This window comes from Choloepus didactylus, chromosome Y (assembly GCF_015220235.1).
Source record: "Choloepus didactylus isolate mChoDid1 chromosome Y, mChoDid1.pri, whole genome shotgun sequence".
Lineage (NCBI taxonomy): Eukaryota > Metazoa > Chordata > Mammalia > Pilosa > Megalonychidae > Choloepus > Choloepus didactylus.
Genome location: NC_051335.1, coordinates 25344375 through 25366256, shown reverse-complemented (window position 1 = coordinate 25366256; position 21882 = coordinate 25344375). Strand labels below are relative to the sequence as shown.

The 21882-nt window shown below is 41.0% G+C and overlaps 1 protein-coding gene across 1 annotated transcript in view; it reads right to left on the bottom strand.

The window, feature by feature from the left end:
- NEXMIF (neurite extension and migration factor) overlaps positions 1-21400 on the bottom strand; it is a 333843-nt gene extending 312443 nt beyond the window's left edge. The window contains exon 1 of the mRNA XM_037822810.1: positions 21358-21400. The gene's annotated coding sequence lies outside the window, so the exon portion shown is untranslated. The remainder of the gene's footprint in view (positions 1-21357) is intronic.
- Between the last annotated feature and the right edge of the window lie 482 nt (positions 21401-21882).

Below are 21882 nucleotides of genomic sequence, written 5' to 3'. Positions count from 1 at the left end.
TTTCAGGGACAAATTTTCTATCTTGGCTTCCAAGGCAACTGTTACAACACCACAAATCACCTTCTGCCGTCCCTTCTTGAGCCAAATTCCTACTGGTTTCCAGGAATCATATGGGAAATATGGTTCTCTGAATTTATTACCTCACAATATTCAGCTCACATTTATTAAGCTAAATATCTTACAATGAAAGCTGAACCTGCTGAAGATAAAGCTTTTCATTTTTCCCCTACTGCACTCTCCCAAGCAAAATCCCTATCACAGTCGGGTATGCAATGCTTATCCCCCAGCTGTGAGAAAATTTCAGTTACCTTGGACTCTTTGCTGCATATTGATTGATCATTAAATATATTTGCTTTTATCAATTAATTGTCTCCTTATTCTCCCCCAGGCCCCTTTTTTCAGTCCCTTTTTCCCAGTTCTAATCTATAGACAGTCTTTGTTTTTGAGGGCACCTCACAATATGATGATCATAAATGCCCCCCCGCCCCCAACAGAAACTCTGATACTCCTAGGAGCCACAGTCTCTCTTTGTTGATGTAACTCAAGTGCTGGCTCTAGACTCTGCTGTCTAAGGGTAGCAATGACCTTGCATCCAGCCATGTGTTATGCCAGGAAAGCAGTTGCAGCCAAACAAGATATGGAACCTGAACAACATCAAGGGGAAGTTTGAAGGTCCTGCTGATAAGTGAGGGGGGCAGTTTGGGAAGATGGTTAGGCAAGAGAGAGTGTTAAATGGAATAGATAAACACAGGCTTCACACTTTGGAAGTAAGAGTCCCCCTTACCTCACCATTCAAAGATACCATTGATAGTGCAATCTACAGAAGGGGTCAGGGACTGAGGTCTGGGTCTGGCCTATAGTCATCACTCTGCCCCTGATTAACTATGTGAATTTGGACAATTCACTTTAAAGTCTCTGAGACTCAATTCCCCCATCTTGAAAATGCTACCATTATGGAAACTGTTATTGCGGGAAAAGATCTTAAAGATCATCTCTAGACCAAGCCCTTATTTCACAGTTGAAAACTACAAGGCCCAGGGGCAAGATGGCGGCATAGAGAGGAGTGGAAGCTAAGTAGTCCCCCTGGAACAACTACAAAAAACCAGAAACAACTAGTAAATAATCCAGAATAACTGCGGGGGGACAAACGAGACCATCCATTCATCATACACCAGCCTGAATTGGGAGGAATGCCTGAGAACACAGCATAAAATCTGACCTGAGCCTGTTCTGGTCTGGGAAAACCTGATTTGGATAACCAAGGAAACCATGCCTAGACAACAGAAAATTACAACCTACACTAAGAAAAACAAAGTTATGGCCCAGTCAAAGGAACAAACGTACACTTCAACTGAGATACAGGAATTGAAACAGCTAATGCTAAATCAATTCAAAAAGTTTAGAGAAGATATTGCAAAAGAGATAGAGGCTGTAAAGGAAGAACTGGACATGTATACGGCAGAAATCAAAAGTTCAAAAAACCTACTAGTAGAATCTATGGAAATGAAAAGCACAACACAAGAGATGAAAGACACAATGGAAACATACAACAGCAGATCTCAAGAGGCAGAAGAAAACACTCAGGAACTGGAGAACAAAACACCTGAAAGCCTACACACAAAGGAGCAGATGGAGAAAAGAATGAAAAAATATGAGCAACGTCTCTGGGAACTCAAGGATGAAACAAAGTACAATAATGTACGTATCATTGGTGTCCCAGAAGGAGAAGAGAAGGGAAAGGGGGCAGAAGCAATAATAGAGGAAATAATTAATGAAAATTTCCCATCTCTTATGAAAGACATAAAATTACAGATCCAAGAAGCGCAGCGTACTCCAAACAGAAGAGATATGAAGAGGCCTACGCCAAGACACTTAATAATCAGATTATCAAATGTCAAAGACAAAGAGAGAATCCTGAAAGCAGCAAGAGAAAAGCGATCCATTACATACAAAGGAAGCTTAATAAGACTATGTGTGGATCTCTCAGCAGAAACCATGGAGGCAAGAAGGAAGTGGTGTGATATATTTAAGATACTGAAAGAGAAAAACCACCAACCAAGAATCCTGTATCCAGCAAAGCTGTCCTTCAAATATGAGGGAGAGCTCAAAATATTTTCTGACAAACAGACAATGAGAGACTTTGTGAACAAGACACCTGTCCTACAGGAAATACTAAAGGGAGCACTACAGGGTGATAGAAGACAGGAGTGTGTGGTTTGGAACACAATTTTGGAAGATGGTAGCACAACAATGTAAGTACACTGAACGAAGGTAACTATGAATACGGTTGAGAGAGTAAGATGGGGAGCATGTGAGACACCACAAGAAAGGAGGACAGATAACTACTGGGACTGTGTAACTTGGTGAAATCTAGAGTATTCAACAATTGTGATAAAATGTACAAATATGTTGTTTTACAAGGGAGAACAAGCAAATGTCAACCTTGCAAGGTGTTAAAAATGGGGAGGCATTGGGGGAGGGATGCAATCAGCATAAACTAGAGACTTTAACTAATAGAATCATTGTATTATGCTTCCTTTAATGTAACAAAGTTGATATACCAAGGTGCATGCAGATAAGAGGGGGGGATAGGGGAGGCATGTTAGACACTTGACATTGGTGGTATTGTCTGATTCTTTATTCTGCTTTGATTTAAGGTTATTTTTCCTTTTGCTGCTTCCTAGCTGTCATTTTTTTTTTGTTTGTTTCCTCTTCCTTTTGCCTCTCTACCTTCTTTGACTCTCCCTCCTGCCTTGTGGAAGAAATGTAGATGCTCTTGCTTAGTATGAGCAGAATGTTCAATTAGGATGAACTTAAATGTTTGGAAATGAACAGGGGTGTTGGTAGCAAGATGTGAGAATAACTAACAGTGCCGAATGGTGTGTGAATGAGGTGGAAAGGGGAAGCTCAGAGTCATATATGTCACCAGAAGGAAAGTTGGAGGTCAAAAGATGGAAATGTATAAAACTGAATCCTATGGTGGGCAATGTCCATGATCAACTGTACAAATACTAGAAATCACTTCATGAACCAGAACAAATGTATGACAATACAATTAGAAGTTAATAATAGAGGGGCATATAGGTAAGAACTATATACCTATTACAAACTATATACTACAGTTAGTAATATTTCAACATTTTTTCATAAACAGTAAAAAACGTACTTTATCAATACTAGGAGTCAACAATTGAGGGGGGTTGGTTAGGGATAGGGGAGGTTTAGAGTTTCCTTTTCTTTTTGCTTTTTTCATCTTTCACTTTATTTCTTGTCTGGAGTAATGAAAAGTTTCTAAAAATTGAACAAAAATTAAGTGTGATGGATGCACAGCTGTATGAGGGTACCCAGGGGCAAGTGATTGTACACTTTGGATCTTTGGATAATTGTATGGTATCTGAACAATCTCAATAAAAATGGAAAAAAAAAAAAAAAAAAAAAAACTACAAGGCCCAGGGAGGGGAAGCAGGTTGCCCTAGGTGGTCATCAATATGCAACACTCTCTACTCTACTGGGATGTTTGTGAAGCCAAATGGAATAACACATAGGAGCCCTTTGAGTCCCTTAGAAGAGAGAGGCTATAGAATTATAAGGTATTGGCAGCCTTCACGCCCATGGTCTTTTAACATAAATTTGTCTCCTGAATGATGACACACCAATCTGGGATTTTACTTTCTCAGGACCACTGAACACACAACTGTTTCCCTCTGCGGGTCACTTCAGCAATGAGCCTAGATGGAAGCTCTCTGCTACATCATTCACTATTCCCTATCCCACCTCAGGCTGTCCCAGCTCCCAGGGCATTCTCTCTACCTGAGAGAATGGGTAGAGGGTCTGGAAACAGCTGCTTCCCCCAGCATCTTCCCCTTGGTCTGCCATGGTAGATCTACTTTTTACCATGGGACATGCAGTACTTCAGTGTCACAAGTGGATGACATGGAACAGGGAGAAGCTAATTACAAGGGGCCTCTTAGAGGCTTACTGGAGTGGGATCAGAGCCATACCAATCAGTAAAAGACTGAGGAAGTCCAAAAGGACAGAGGACAAAATAAAAAGCATACCTAGGAGCATAATTTTCTTTTCTGTGCATATTAAACCAAACTGACTTTTCATTTAAAAGAGTAATTTGAGAGTGCCCCTGTCCAGTACGTGACCTGGCTGTCTGAAGCAGCCCAGTGGATTCCTCAGTCTAATAAACTGAATTTGCAGAAAATAAATGGAACCCATTTTCTGGTGTTATATGCATCCATTATATGCATCCATTTTAGGTCTCTATTAGCCATCAGTACTTGGTGCTGGAAGATATCAAAGTCATACCTGAGGGTAGAATGGCAGAAGTTAAAATCAAAGAAGATTAATCCACTTACCTGCTTTTTGAAGCAACCTAGCCTTGATGAATCATGAATCATCATGGTCTGGAATATCATGATATCACTACCTTACTTGGACACTAAACAAACAGGTCCTTCCATTCATTCAGGTGTTAAATTCATGTAAATGTAGCTACCAAAGCATTATGGACATAGGGCAAAAAACAGTAACTTATAGGAAAAGGATGAGATCAATGGCAAGGAGGGCTGATTCTAGGTTCTCTTCCTACATCTCCAAGGCAGCATCCTGACCTTTTGGTCCCTTAGTTCAACTGGTGACCACTGTATTCTAAAGTAGTGGAGTATTTGAGGCTTTCTTGAGAGACAAAGTAGCAAATCAGAATTTTGGTTGCTCCCACTATATCATCTCCATAGCTCTGAGTAACAGACCAGGAACACTCACCTTCTCCCCACATATGCATATGCTGGAAGGATCTGGGTGAGCCACCATCTAGGATTTAACAATCGATATCTAGGCCTTGGAGTTACAAAGCATACCCATCTCTCTCTTTGCAGCTTAACTCTCAAACTGATTCTTTCTCAGATGAGTGTGTGTTTTTGTTTAGCTTTAAGTCAAACCATCAGATCTGAAAAATCCATTGTAGAACTGACAAAATTCCTCTTCCTTTCACCTATTTGGCTAAATGGATTTGACTAAATAATTTATGAAATACTTTAATATGTCAAGGTTACAACTTGACACATACAGGATTTGCTATGGGAAAAGTCTACATGACCTATATACCATATATACAACACACGCTCAATAGACACTGGGTAGACCCTTTTCCTTGTCAAAAGGCATGGTACATAGGTAGCCCATAAATACAAGCACACAGAGACATATATACAAACACACAGAGCCACTAAGGAAAAATTGTTACCGAAATACTCCAAGGGGGAGATTGAGAATACTGAATCTATACTGAGGTATTGAGGACATTCTCACTTAGTCTAAGCAAAGAGAGTCTTGAGAAGGCCACAGTTATGCTAGTGTACCAAGAAGCTGTGTAACAGGGTCTATTGACTCTTTTGGCCCTGGTTGAAAAGTGCCAAAAAGTCAACACAGAGCTCTCTGAAGGGCAGAGCTTCTTTACAATCACAAATGTCCCTCACCTGGCTTAGCATGCTGGAGGTCTCAAGGATCAGAACACTGAAGTCACCAATGTGCCAAATAAATCCCAGATTCTACAAACCAAATGAATACCTTTTTCACAGCCTATTCCTTTCTGTTACTATTTTCCAAATCAAAGGCTGTTTCAGACATGGAAGTAGAGTTTGTTGCTATAAGTAAACAAACCAACCACCTCGCCAATAGGGAAGATTTTCCCTTCATCCAAACAGAGTGGTACAGGAGTCTGAAGCATGCCACTCTACCTTTCTTACAAGGACTGAAAACTTGGTTAATGCTATGGTATAGTTTCTACCAACTGTACTGGTACATATTGACCAGCTGAATTCCCTGTGCTCATATCTCTCTAGTACCCAAAACACCTTAGAATTTGGAACCAAACCCAAGCAATGGATCTCAGAGCCAATAACTAAGTTTTTGTCTTATATTACCGGTGCCACAGTATCTAACCCCAAACTTCAATTCCTCTAGGACCAAGCTCCTTTACTACTCTCCCCTAGTCTTTCTAGAACAATGATGGAAATGCTCTACATGTGTGTTGTATAATATGATAGCCACTAACTAACCACATGTGGCTATCGAGAATTTGAAATGTGGTTAGTTTGACTGAGGAACTGCATTTTTAAGTAACTTGCTGTACTAGACAACACTGCCTAAAAATTTCTGTCCCTGAACACCAATCCCCATGGCTAGAATTATCTATACCTCACTTGGTACAATACCATTTTCTGATCAGAATTACTAAGTACCTGGGATGCTAATCAAATATTCGCATTACCACTCTCCTAATAATTGATTGTACATTACAGTTATAGAAAGCCAGTCTGCTGGTTTGAATCTATTATGTCCCCCACAAAAGCCATGTTCTTTAATGCAATCTTGTGGGGGCAGACTTATTAGTCTTTTGATTAAGGTAGGACATTTTGATTAGGTTGTTTCCATAGAGATGTGACCCACCCAACTGTAGATGAGACCTTTTGATTAGATCATTTCCATGGAGGTGTGACCCCACCCATTCCAGGTGGGTGTTAATTAGATCACTGGAGTCCTTTAAGAGAGCTCATGGAGAAAAGGAGCTCAGAAAAGGTGAGAGAGACATTTTTGAGAGAAGCTAAGATATGTAATCCAGAGTTTGCCACAGGAGAAGCTAAGAGCTGAAATGGACCCAGTCCCTTGGAGATGCAGACAGAAAGACATTTGGAGATGCTAAGATAAGAGATGAAGCCCAGAGTTTGCCCCAGAGAAGGTAAGAGAGGACTCCCAGATGCTTAGAGAGAAACACCCCAGGAGAATCAAGCAGAGAGCTGAGAGACGCTAAGAGAGATAGAAGCCCAGAGACATTTTAGAAAAAGCCATTTTGAAACCAGAACCCAGGAACAAAGGAACAGTAGATACCAGCCACGTGCCTTCCCAGCTGACACAGTTGTTCCAGATGCCATTAGCCTCTCTTCAGTGAAGGTATCCTCTTGTTGATGCCTTAGTTTAGACACTTTTATGGCATTAAAACTCTAAATTTGTAACCTAATAAATCCCCTTTATAAAAGTCAATCCGTTTCTGGTATTTTGCATAACAGCAACTTTAGCAAACTGGAACAGACAGAATCTCAGTCTTAAAGGTATCTTTATGTGCATTTCTTTAAAGTGAAGGATTGTCTTTGATCATATAAGCAGTCTTGGTCTGGAAAGAGGGAAAGAGGTCTAGTGTAGCTCAGGGTGGGTGCTAGAACATCTAGGCTTTCATATAAAATCAGAAGTAGTATTCATCACTAGGTAGTATCCATTTTATGTTCCACCATATTGATCAACACACAGTTCATTCTGTATTTCCATAATAAAGTCATATGGCTTCTATTCACCAATATAAATCTAACAGACATAGTCTTTCAATCATGTGCTTGCCTCCAATGTTATGGACAGAGAAATTGAAGTGGAGTAACCTACCATATATGGTATTAGAGACAAAAGCCCAACAGGGTCACAGAATTCAGAGTCATGTAATAGAAAACAGCATGAAAGTGGGATCCAAAAATTGAGTTCTAGTCTTGATTATGCACTTGCCAGCTCTAGGTATTACTTTAAAAAATAGAGTATTGGACAGAGTGGCATTTCTAACCCCCTTAATGGACCCCATATTTGGAAAGAGTTTTGTCTGTCAAGCTATACTTCTTGATTAATGACTTGTTTTCCTTTTATCAAAGACATATATAATTGCCAGATATTCTGAGCAACATTTGATAACTCATATTACCCCACTGAGTTAATTAAAATTCCAGCCAAAGAGGGGGAGGAGTAATCTTATGTAGAATAAATGCACTTTTTCCATCAAGCTTTTAGAAATAATGTGAATTACTTGCAGACTCATGTTACAGGGGCTGTAGTGGACACAGAGGGCACAACGGTGGAAAATTTTGACTACTTGCTTTCTTTCAAGCTCTGGCATTCTATTGTGCTGAGACTTCTAAAGCTGAGTGGGTCTCCTTTTAGTCATCAAGTCTAAACCTTGTCTTCTGTAAATGGCATTGATCTTAACTTGCATGATGCTTTTCTTTTTTTTTTTTTTTGAATCAAAACTTTCTTCCATTTATTTATTCAAATACATAAGCATCTACTATAGTTGAAGCTCTTTTAACCAATCTTGTCTTAACTGACTTTCCAAATTAGCTTGTGAGTTCCACCTTCCCCATCAAAAATGTCCACAGCAAACTCAACACCAGTGACCAATAAGACCACAAAACTTCTGTCCCATCAGATAAGCTACAAGCTTACTAGAAATGATGGGGTTTGTCCCAAACCTTTTAAATAATGCAATGTATTATTGTAATTATGTGATGTAATTAAATATATGTAAACAACTGAAATGGTACCAAGAAATTATTTGTTTGATAAAAAATAATTTGAAGGCTTTAGAAAAAGCTAGGTAAAAAAGGAGTCCAGACCCATTTTTTTAAAAAAAGTTCTCAAATTAATTTTAGGCAGGAGTTCTCTTGGCTATGAAGAGCAAGAAAGAGAAATTTTATGAGATGCCTATGTTTAAAAAAACCTCTTAAAGGCTTATTAGGCACCATGCAGCAGTACTTTTATTCTACAGCATGATGCTTTTCTAAGGCCCCCATTGAGTCAGGATTTTATTTTAAAAATGAAGCCATCATTCACTTCCAAAGTTGGAATAGATGTACTTTTTCCCATTCTTCCCACTAAGTACTGCTAAAAACCCTGGACATTATATATTAAAAAAAAAACACATAAGAAACTGAAAGATGGAGAGAGGAAGGCAGACAAGCTAAAGAACTTGGGACCTAAGGAATGACATGGCAGTGAGTTCCCTGGGTTTGTTTTTTTTTTCCCCCTCACATATCCCAGACTGGGTTCTGGAATCAAGGAAACCTGGAAGGAATCTGGAAATTTCCAGAATCAAGGAAATGCCAATAGGCACAGACAAAAAAACACCCCAAGTAAAGCCTACTCTCTCCAGTCAAAGGACCAGAAAATGGGCAGTCCAGGAAAAAAGAAAACTTTTGACAATAACCACTCAACTCCAACCAAACTCCAAAGGAAAAAAAACTGCAATCCCCCCCCAACAACCCCACCAGGGTGGTGCCAGAGAAGGTGAAGTAGGGAACCAGGCTTTCACCACTGCCCCACAGTAACATGGCTATGTCTCCCCCCTGCCCTCCATGGTGTCAGTGGATTCCATGTGAAGAGCAGTAACAAGGCACCCCTGCCCTCCCAGTCAGAGTAGTATCAGCAGAGGCCTAGTGGGGAGCCTGAACTCTCACCTCTGCCCAGAAGTATTAAGAAGCCCCTCCCCTCCTGGATGTCAGCAGCCCTCTCCACTCCCAGGTGTCAATGCTGACTGAGTGGGGAACTGTGGACTTCCACCCTCACTTGGTGGTACTGAGGCACCCCTCCTACTTTCCATTTAGTTAGAGAAGGTTTAATGAAGAGTCAGGACTTTCACCATTGCCCAGTGGTAACGAGGCCACTCGCCGACACTGTGTCAGTAGAATCCACATGAGAGCTTTAATGGAAGACATCCCTGCTCCTCCTAGCCAGTGGTTGTCTCAGTAGAGGCCACATGGGGAGCCTCAATTCCCATCCTCATCCAGCAGTAATGAGGAGACTCTCCTCACCAGGTATTAATGGAGGCTGAGTGGGGAACCTGGACTTCTTCTTCCACCTGGAATTAATAAGGTGTCACACCTCCTTCCTTTGCTGGAACAGTGTCAGAGAAAGCCATCTAAATAAGAAGGTTTAATGAGATCCAGAGTTTCATAACACACTACAAAAAAGTCCATATTTTTATCAAAAATCATTCACCACACAAAGAAACAGAAAGATCTCAAACTGAATGAAAAAAACAATCAATAGAATGAAATAGAATGAAAAAAGCATCAACACCAAGATGACAGAGATATTAGAAAAAGCTGATAAAGATTTTAAAGAAGCCATGATAAAAATGTTACAGCAAGTGATTACAAACTCTCTTGAAACAAATGAAAAATAGAAAGTCTCAGCAAAGATACAGAAAGTCTCAGCAAAGAAATAGAAAGACTCCTCAAAAAATAGAAGAGATAAAGGGAAAGCAAATGGAAAATTTAGAACTGAAAAATACAACAACTAATATAAAAAGCTTAATGGATGGGCTCCAGAACAGAGTGGGAAGGACTGAGGGAAAAAAAAATCAGTGAACTTGAAGATAGAACAATAGAAATTATTCAATCTGAACAACAGACAGAAAACAGACTGGAAAAAAATGAACAGAGCCTCAGGGACCTGTAGGACTATAGCAAAATATCTAACTTTCCTGTCATCAGGGGAAGCCCAGAAGGAGAGGAGAAAGAAGGCAGCACTGAAAAAATATTTGAAGAAATAATGGCTGAAAACTTCCCAAATTTGGCAAAAGACATAAACCTACAGTTGCAAGAAGTGAGCAAACCCTAAACTGGATGAACCCAAAGAAATCTGTGCCAAAGGATCATCATAAGTCAAACTTATGAAAACTAAAGACTTTTTAAAAAGGTATTGAAAGCAGTGAGAGAGAAATGACATCATACCTCACAGGGAGAAAACAATTTGAATGATAGCAGATTTCTCAGCAGAAACCATAGGCCAGAAAAGAACTGGCACATTTTTCAATGCTGAAAGAAAAGAACTGACAACACAGAATCCTGTATCTAGTGAAAATATCCTTCAAGAATGAAGGGGAAATCAAGAAATTCTCTGATGAAGGAAAACTAAGAGAATTTGTTGCCAGAAAACCTTCACTAAAACAATGGCTAAAAGATGTTCTCTAAACAGAAAGGAAAGTAAGAAAAAGGAATCTTAGAACATCAGGAAGGAAGGAAGAACACAAAAAGTGAAAGCAAGTTTAAGTATAATAGACTTTGCTTCTCCTGTTGAGTTTTCTAAATTATGTTTGATGGTTGAAGCAAAAACTATAACAATGTCTGATGTGGTTCTAACTATATGTAGAGGAAATATTTCAGACAATTAATATTATAAATGGGGAAGGGTAAAGGGACTTAAAGAGACGTATGTTTCCTATACCTTACTCAAACAGGTAAAATATGGACACTAGAAGACAGTGATGTTATGTACAGCCGCTCTGAAAAATTGTTTTGCAATTTCTTAAAATACTAAACATACACTTGCCATAGGACCCAGCAATCTCACTCCTCAGCATTTTTTCCAGAGAAATGAAAACATGTTCACACAAAAACCTGTATCCTAATGTTCATGCCAGCTTTATTTGCAACAGCAAAAACTGGAGTCAACCAAAATGTCCCTCAATAGATGAATAATTAAACTAACTGTGGTAATCCATACCATGGAATAAAAAGGAACAAACTATTTACTCATTTGAAGCTCATTCAAGGGCATTATGCCGAGTGAAAAAAGCCAACGTGTAAAATTCTATTTCTATAACATTATTAAAATGACAAAAATATAGAGATGGAAAACAGATTAGTGACTGCCAGGGGTTAGGGATGTGGGAGAGAGGAGTGGATGTGACTATAAAGACTATAAAGGGTAAAGGGGTAGCATGAGGGAGATCATTGCGGTGAGGGAATAGCTCTTTATCTTGATTGTGGTGATGATTACACAAATCTACACATGTGATAAAACGACATAGAACTATACATACCCATTGTTCCAATTTCAGGCTCTCAGTTTTGATATTATAATATAGTTATGTAATACATAACCATTGGAGGAAACTGGGTGAAGGGTACACAGAGCCTCTCTTTCCTTGCAACTATCCTTGCAACTTCTCGTGAATCTGTAATTATTTTTTAAAAAGATCTAAAAAAAGATCAAGCCACTGTAGTAAGCAGATAATGCCCCCCCCCAATAGGCCCATATCCATATCTCTGAACTTATGAATACATTAGGTTACACGGCACAAGGGGAATTAAGGTTGCAAATCAGCTAACCTTGAGATGGGGAGATTATCCTGGATTATCCATCTAGGTAGGCCCAATAAAATCACAAGTGTCCTTTTAAGTGGAAGAGGGTGATAGAAGAATGAGAGTAAGAGAAGTAGTTGTTACAATGAAAGCAAGATTGAAGGGCTACAATGTGAAGAATCAATCTGCCATTGCTGGCTTTGAATATGGAAGGAGGCCATGAGCTAAGGAAGATGGGCACCCTCTAGAAACTGGAAAAGACAAGGAAATGGAGGTTCCGCTAGAGCCTCCAGAAGGAATGCAGCCCAGACCATATCTTGATTTTAGCACAGTGAGACCATTCCAGATTCCTGACCTCCAGAATTGTAAGAATAAATTTGCATTGGTTTAAACCACTAAGATTTTAGTAATTTGTTACAGCAGCCATAGAAAACTAATATAGCCACTAACTAGGAGTTAAAAACTAACCCACTGCAACCTGATTCCCAGGGGTGTAAATCTCCCTGGCAAAGCAGGATATGACTCCTGGGGATGAATCTGGACCCAGCATCGTGGGATTGAGAACATCTTCTTGACCAAAAGGGGGATGCAAAATGAAACAAAATAAAGCTTCAGTGGCTGAGATATTTCAAATGGAGTCGAGAGGTCACTCTGGTGGACATTCTTATGCACTATATAGATAACACTCTTTAGGTTTTAATATATTGGAATAGCTAGAAGTAAATACCTGAAACTACCAAACTCCAACCCAATAGCCTTGACTCTTGAAGACAATTATAAAACAATGCAGCTTACAAGGGGTGACAGTACGATTGTGAAAACCTTGTGGATCGTACTCCCTTTATCCAGTTGTATGAATGGATGAGTAGAAAACTGGGGACAAAGCCTAAATGAAAAATAGGGTGGGATGGGGGGAGGGGTGATTTGGGTATTCTTTTTTATTTTTATTTTTTATTCTTATTCTGATTATTTCTGGTGTAAGGAAAATGTTCAACAATAGATTGGAGTGATGAATGCACAGCTATATGATGGTACTGTGAACAGTTGATTGTACACTGTGCTGGTTTGAATGCATTATGTCCCCCAAAACGCCATTTTCTTTGATGTAATCTTGTGTGGGCAGACGTATCAGTGTTGATTAGATTGTAATTCTTTGAGTGTTTCTGTGGAGATGTGCCCCACCCAACTGTGGGTGATGACTCTGATTGGATAATTTCCATGGAGGTGTTACCCCACTCATTCAGGGTGGGTCTAAATTAAATCACTGGAGCCATATAAATGAGCTGACAAACAGAAGGAACTCAGTGCAGCTGAGAGTGACATTTTGAAGAGGAGCTACAGCCAAGAGGGACACTTTGAAGAATGCACAGGAGTTGAAAGAGAAGCTGCAGATGAGACACATTTTGGAGAAGCTAAGAGAGGAAAAACACCCCAAGAGCAACTAAGAGTGACATTTTGAAGAGCAGCTGCAGCTTAGAGAGGAACGTCCTGGGAGAAAGCCATTCTGAAACCAGAGCTCCAGAGCAGACGCCAGCCATGTGCCTTCCCAGCTAACAGAGGTTATCCAGATACCACTGGCCATCCTCCAGTGAAGGTACCCGATTGTTGATGCATTTCCTTGGACACTTTATGGCCTTAAGACTGAAACTGTGTAACCAAATAAACCCCCTTTATAAAAGCCAATCCGTTTCTGGTGTTTTGCATTCTGGCAGCATTAACAAACTAGAACATACACCATGGATGACTGTATGGTATATGAATATATCTCAATAAAACTGAATTAAAAAAAAACTAACCCACTCTAAGATGAACAAATGGCTTTTTGCAGAATACATTTAATTCATCAGTCAGAAGTCAATAACTCTGTACTATAATCATAAGGCAATGGTTAACACAACATGTCTAATGCTATTTGCAATCCCACATCACCACTGATAGCAATGTTAGAGATCTTGCCTAAGAATTGCAGGGAAAAGAAACATGTTACTCCCTATTAAATGGGGTCTGCTGAGTCAATACAGAGAGAAGAACAGAAGATTTTGCACCAGAGGGCTGGAAATCTTGTCTCATCCCAGCTAGAGATACTTATTTGCCAAGGAACTTCCTGTTGTGTTAGGAAACCATGCTTATCTATAAGTCATTGATACTTAATTGCCAATGGGGAGGATGTGGAAAGAATACTAGTAAGATGCCCTGAATTAGAAAAAGGGTGGGGTAAATTAATGCAGGTGGTAAAAAGACCCAGCCAAGAGCAAAGCTAATAATCTATAAAACAGGATGATACATTTTAATTTTTTCCCTGGCCCTAATATCCCAGGGCTTATTACATAGTAGATGCTCAATAAATGTTTGCTGAATTGAATTAGGAGTGATCATTAATGGACCTTCCAACCTTAGGATTCTGTTAACCCTCATACTATGCCATACTCTCAACTGCTAAGACAAGAAGCAAAGAAATGGGTAATAAACATTTTTTCATGGTGTATTAGTTAGGGTTCCCTAGGGAAACAGAATCAACAAGAGATATCTATAAATATAACATTTTATAAAAGTGTCTCATGCTACTGTGGGTATGCATGAATCCAAATTCTGTAGGGCAGGCAGCAAACTGGCAACTCCAATGAAGATGTTCGATGAACTCTTCAGGCAGTGAACTGGCAACTTCGATGAACTCCTCAGGAAATGCCTTGCTGATCAGCTGAAGAAGAAGTGAAGGTCCTCTATCTGTCTTGCTTAAAAGTGTTCAACTGATTGGATTAAATCCAGCTGACTGCATTCTCTCACTGGAAGACAAGCCCTTCATTGACGTAATCAGTCACAGCTGCAGCCAATTGACTGATGATTTAATAAACCAGCCTTCTGGTTTATTAACCAGCCATAAATGTCCTTGCAGAAACAGTTAGGCCAGTGTGTGCTTGGGCAGACACCTGGACACCATCACCTGGCCAGGTTGACACATGAACCTAACCATCACACATAGATAGGATTGGTTCTACCACCCCAACTGAAAGGTGCAGATGTGGTATATATTCACATTTGCAAAGCTTAGGGAGTCTTGCCTTTAAGGTACAGTTTTAGCTCTCTAGGATGAAATCCATTAGCTCTCTCCAGGGTGGCTAATACTCCAAAAGGCCCATGGGTCTCAAGGGATTCTCATAAACATGCCTCAATACCATCTCCCTCTCTGACTCCATCACCACACCCAATAATCGGTGCTAGAAAGAGTTCTCTATTTTTGTCAGGTCCTTGGCTAAGGGCAGGGGGTGGAAGGGAGGGGAGAGAGAGATGGAGATTTTATGGAATATATTTTATAATGATGTACTTGTGGGAGGGGAATTCTACAAAGGCAATTTTTAAGAATCTGAGAGTTCAGTCAAGGATCTGGAGAAACTAGTTTTGATTTGTTTTTGGTAAAAACAGTAATGCCAAGGTGAGTGCTGAGTGATTTTTCATAATAAAAATAACCTGTGAGGGCTAATCAGAAAAATGCTCATAACAGCAGCTGTGGGCTGTAGGCTATAAGTATACTAATAACATGTTTTCTTGAGAAAGTAATTTTCATGGCTTCCATTTCAAGCTACCCTGACCATGACAGCTAAGCAACAGGAATTCTGTAACTGGGAAAAAAGGCTAGTGCAGAGGTTTTTAACTCAAAATACATGATTGGGCTTCCTGAAATTGAATGTAAGTATTATTAATGAGTAAATGTGCACTTTTGTGAAGAAAGTATTCTTGGATTTCATAGGCTTTTCACAGGGATTCATGCCAAAAAAAAAAAAATGGTTAGGAACCATTGGGCTAGATGATGATGGCCCAGCCCACTTTTTCTATTCCCCTAAAAGAAGCATGTCTTCAGAATGTGTTCCAGTTATTTAGTAACTAAAGAGACAGTGAGTCTCTGTTCAGGAAAGTTGCTGAGACTTGGTCTCTGGGTTAATAAATCACATGTGTGCCTGAAATAACATAGAAAATATTGGGAAGGAGGGCAGAAAAGAATTTAGCAGAAGCACCAAATAGGCTTCTGCAATAGGCAGGATAAAAAGATTACTACTGCCATTTTGACTCAAACAAATACACATGTGGATTTCACTTTTAGGGTCATCTCCCTGTCACTCCACCAGGTTCTGGACAATCTCTCAAACCCAAGATAAAGCTGATATATCATCAGGAAATGTGGAATCATTTTAACATTGGCCTAAGTAAAGCTTAATTAAGTCGGGGAAGCTTGAAAACATTTGCAAAAGCAACTCTAAATGGCTCCATGTTTTCTTCTTGTCTACAGTATTTCTTTTTTCATGACAGTAGGAAGTAATGGTGGTTTGAGAACTGAGGAACTTAAAAATGTAAAATTAGGGGGGAAAGATAGAGGAGAAGAAGGAGAAAGAAACCAAAGATATATTATTTTCCTGTGAGAAACTCACTCAGTGGTCTGACAATTCCCTAGATAAGAGGTCACCAATCTTTTCTGTAAAGAGCCAAATTGTAGATATTTGAGACTCTGTGAGCCATACAGTCTCTGTTGCAACTACTTGACTTTTCTGTTGTAGCACGAAAGCAGGCATACATAATATGTAATTAAATGAGTTTAGCTGTGCTCCAATAGAACTTTATTTACAAAAACGTGGCAGATCAGATTTACTCCACGGACTGTAGTTTCTTTTGACCCCTGCTCTAGATCAATGAAAGTCAATCACTGATATTTAGAACTGAAAGGCTGTTTAAAAGCCTTCTCCATTGCAGAAAAGACAAATGGAAGAACAACATAAAGGAAAAAAAGGTGGACCACATGCAAACTATTCTGGATAGAGTTGCCTATGCACTTCTCAAATATTCTGAAAAGAATTCACACTTCCCTTGGCACCACTCTATTTTGTCTCACAACTACCACGGTCAGAATGTTCTTTCTAAACCAAATGCCTCCTGATAAACTTTATTACCTCTTACTGGCCTTCCATGAAAGTAAGAGCAGCCACTCTCTCGCATACAGATAGCACCTCTTTGCGTGTGTAGTGTGTGTGTCTGTGTGCAAATACACACATGCAATTTGGAGGGAAGTCTTTAGACTTAATAATCCAGTTCTGTCAGACCCAAAACCTGAATCATTGCTCAGGTTCTTCTCCTCCAGAAAGATCTCTTAGCTAGGAAAAGGATAAGTTGAGCTGAGTTAAGGGACTATGACATCCCCAAAGCTCATTATCTTCCCCAAATTTTGAAGATATAAACATCTCCCCAAATCAAGAAGTACAGTTTGATTGAAAGGTAGCTTATAGAGTGACCATAGAAATTTTTGTTCAAGCTGAGACACTTTTAAGAGTGAAATAATTATGTCAGAACAACAGGTGTAAACCAGACATATGGTCATCCTACTTATGTATGGTTGGTCCTCCACGTAGGAAATGCTTTAATTTCCCCCAAATAAAAGGAAACTAAGTGCCTGTTCTTGATGAAGAATTATTTGGCACTACTTTAAGCAGTCAGACCCATAGTATCTTGATCTCTAACTTCTAACTCCTCTCAGGATAAACATTAGGAGCAGCTTCTTGCTTAGGTTAGTTGTGTAACACTTGAAATAAGCTACTGAGGCAGAGAAGCTGTAATTTTTAATGGGAGTTTGGGGTGCTTGAAAAAGTAGTAAATAATTGTTTGCATCAAAACGATCTTACTGGGCATGGATAAAATGACCTATTGACATGCCCTTTGTAAAAACAAAAATTGCATACATATTAGTTGGTACTGAATACCTCAGTCCTTTTTCCACTAGAGAACAAGGGAGGGAAAGACATCAGGTCCTAGTGCCTATCTACAGACAAAGACACCAAAAAGAGCACACTCCCTAGCAGAGGCCTGCAAATCACTGTGGACAATAAAGGACTGGAGGGAAGAGACAGAGGGTCCTCACCCCTTACCTGCAGCTGGCCCAGAGAAAGCCCTACGATCACTAAAAGGTAGCTTCTGCTTTCCCTCCACTCTCCCAGCTGACCTCATCCCAGACCACATTTCTCCAGGGTGGTGATGTGCTTACTGTTGCATATGGTTCCATGTTGTTTGAGAAGAGCGGAATGTTCACCTCTACCTAAAAAGAATTATTTTGGACAAGAGAAAAGGTCTGAGGTTAAAAGTAACCCAAATTGATCTGGTCTTATCCAGTGCTTTTGTTTTGTTTGCAAGCGGCCCTGGAGAGGTGGCATGGAGAGCCATCTAGTTCTTTGTGTCTAGCCCTATGACCTTGGGTTTCAAAAGGTGCTTACCAGTGGAGAAATTGTCAATTAGAGAGCTGATGAGCGACTTTTCAAAGAAGATAAAAGGAAAAAAGTTAAAGGAGAAAAATGCCCAAACCTGGAAATCTCTAGGATGAGAAAAGCAAGGAAGCTAGATGATCTATTCTTTAGTCATCAGTCCCCTACTCTATCACCTGCTTTGGTCCTTCTCTCCTTTTGCTTACTATGAGCAGGAACACTTAAACCATGTATGTGCCACCAGATAAAAAAGTTTAAAGATAATGTAACAAAGTCAAAGGCCAATTAGAATCTCCTTTTCTTCCCTTACTAAGGGATTTAGGAGAAAAGCTTATTCACCAGAACTGGACTTAGGAATGGAGAAACTGCAATCGGTGCTTTATTGGCTAGGCCAGTACATCTCCTAAGCAAATACTTCAGTGAGACCTGGATCTCCAGAGTGACTGTGCCAGGGATCCATCAGCACATCTTCAAGTATTTTAAATCAGCGCTTATAACTTTTCTCATCTCTCTTCTCCCACCTCCTCAATACAGGCAACACCACCACATTTTTAGGTCTCTCTGCTGTATGAGTAGCTCACAGGTTACCAGAAGATTGTGAAAAAAAGAAAAAGAGACAGATTCCAAGTAAGACACAGTGATAAAGCGTCAGTGTTCTATAGTTGACTTTGGCAACAAGATGTTATAAATTTGCTTGTGTGTGTGTGTGTGTGTGTGTGTGTGTGTGTGTCTGTGTCTGTGTCTGTGTTTAAAAAGCATTGATGCATGAAAGATTTATTCACTGAGCAGGTTGATTTATTTAACAGAGTCAACATATGTCAAATTTTACCATGTGCTTACATAATTGTTATCCATTTATCAGAGCTGTTATTTAGCCAAATATTTGTTTTAAAAGTATTTCCCTTTAAACGACTTTCTCTAGACCAATGCACAACCAACCCATGATTCATTTTAATTATGTTCTGACAAGAGCTATTTGGTGAAGGTCTCTGAAATCTAATCTTTTCAATGCCATCTCATCTCTACCCAAATTCTACTCATTTTTTCCTAGCAATAAATTTCTGGTTAAAAGCACATCATAGTGAAATTGTTTTTAAAATGTACAATGTCCTTTCATTTAATAGGATTGCACTTTTGATTTCCATAAAAAGCAGTTTCCCAACATACTGTTAATACTGTTAACCTAAAAATCTAGCTAAAAGGATGTGATATTTTGTGTGTGTGAGTATGTGTCTGTGGAGGAAGAGCCAGATAGAGACTCAGATAAAATAGAAAGTAAATTGTCGAATTTCAAGTCTTACAAATTTTGTTCAATCACCCTACCCCATCTGAACACACATATGCACAAAAAATTCTACTTTTCAACCCAAATGCATGCAATCTATCTAGGTTCTGTGGGAGGTAAAATATTGGGTGGTATTTCCAAGAAACAAAAATGTCTAATCCCTAACTGCCAGGGCTCATTTTAGTTCTTCTCTTGTAAATATGCCTTTTGCCAAGCAAGAGGTTCATTTTGACCTCCCAGCTTAAGGAGTGTGGGGACTAGGAAAGACGTGGGGGAAGGAGGAAGGGAATCCCACCACCACACAAGTAAATCTTTGACCTAGTAAGCAAATACTCTTTTGTTTTTATTGCTAGGTAAAATGTACAAGTCTTCCAGAAATTAGACACTGTAATAAAAATGTACCAGCCCAAATTTAAATTGCTCACTAGACAGATGGTTAATTATATTCACAGCCACATATTTCACTGGGATAGAGTTTCAGACACTCAGCCAGTTTTATCTGATTAGCCGGTTTCCTAGTTAATATGTAAAATGACAGTTATTTAGGGCTTTTTGTTCCCTTCTAAAAATATATTATAAATAAGTGTAAAGACTTCTCAGACATGAGAACATCATTGCTGCAAACAAGACATCTGGTCATGTGTTACCCTATGTGTAAAAGATTTAAGGGACATTCACCCCCTAAAACCCCAAATTTCTCTAGCAGTTCAGAGAACAACACTGGAACATTTTTTCTCATAAAGCAAAATATTTCAGAAACTATTAGCATGCTCTGTTCCTCTGCCAAAAACAAACGAAGAGATAGTCAAATCCCGGGTTAAAGTGCTTTAAATGCTTTTAAAAACAGTCCTACCAGCCCTACACACAAATCATGTCTTGGGATAACAATCTAGAATATGGGCCGTTAGAAAAAGGCCACCATAGGTAAGTGTACTGCTATGCAAATAATTCAACAGTGTGCTGGGAGCCAATACCCAGAAGCGAAATATGAAACCCACTTATTCCAAAATGCAAAGAGAAGCTCAACAAAAATCAGGTGCACGGGTGTCGAAATGGGGTTGCCAATTTTTTTTTTTTTTTTTAACTTCGAAAAAGAAAACCTTGCGCGGGTGATTCGGTCCCTCATGAATCAGACAGAAACAGTCATGCCGAAACCGCTGGATTCTTCAGCAGAACAGCGGCAACTCAGCGGCGCGTTTTCCACACTTTTCGGGAGCTGCGTACCGCTCCCCGCGTCGGCTTATGGCCTCCCCGCCTCACGGGGTGCATGACATCCGAGTGGACGTGTGCTGCGGAGCACGGCAGGGAGAACCTCGAGAAGCCGCGCAGGAAAGCGTCAATTCGACTGCCGGCGAGGGAAGGAAGGTGCCTCAAGCCAATTTCCGCAAAAGTGACAAGCTGGGCGAGGCTCGGTGGCACCCCCAACTTGCCCTCCCGCCGCTCTGGTAGGGTGGCGTGGGCTTCGCAGCTTTGCGGCTTTGGCCAAAGCGCATAGTTGCAGCCGCCGCGTGGGTTTTCCTGTTCTCGCCAAAGCGTGCTGTGCGGGTGCCCCATTCCCTGGCCAAGACCTCATGGGCATCAGCCCGAAGGGAGCGGCACTCTGCCTGTTCCCGCTGCCTAGCTCTGTGCGTGTGTGCGCGGCGGCTCCTGTCCGCTCGCTTCCCCTCCCCCAGGCGCAAGCATAGAGGCCTTTCCTAGATTGCAGTGCCTGGCAGGGCGCGCTGGGATCTCTCGCTCTCGTGGCCTCTCTCCCTCGTATACAGACACATATATGCACGCCATTCTCACGCAGACGTCCTCCCCTCGGTTTTCCCTTCCTCCTCTTTTCTCTAGGCTTCCTCCAATTCGTTCCAACCCAGCCGCTGCCACCCCTAGCCAGTGGGGGATCCGGCGAGAAGGCCGGGATGTGGATGGCATCGATCGTACTCACCTCGCAGGCCGATTCCCGAGGCACACGTCTCTGGCAGCCTCGGGCTGAACGCGCTGGACCTTGCGTGGCCGCAGTCAAGGCTGGGCTGCCGCCGTCGCTGCAGCTGCTCGAGCTGCTGCTGCTGCCGTCGCCGCCGCCGCTGCTACTACTACTGCTGCCGCCGCCGCCGCCGCCACTGCTTCAGCTCCATGCGCCAGGCCCGTCAGGTGGACGCGCCTCTCTCCCTCGCGAGCTCCCTTAGGCTCCGCCGCCGCCGCGCCAGATGAAGTCAGCACCGTCCGACTCTGGTCCTGAAACTCTGCGTCTCAGTGGCCGCCCAGCTGCTTGCAGGGTCCGTGCTTTAGCACGCACGGCAGCCTGCTCGGGCCGGGGCTACCTCACGAGCGGGCTGCGCGCGCGGTTCCTGGAGCCCGCTCAGTGCCGCGGCTGCGGCCGTGCGCGGGAAGGAGAGGAGGAGGGCGGCTGCAACTGTCGATGTCGCTGTTAAAGCTACTGCTAAAGGCTGCTACTGCCGCCACTGCCGCT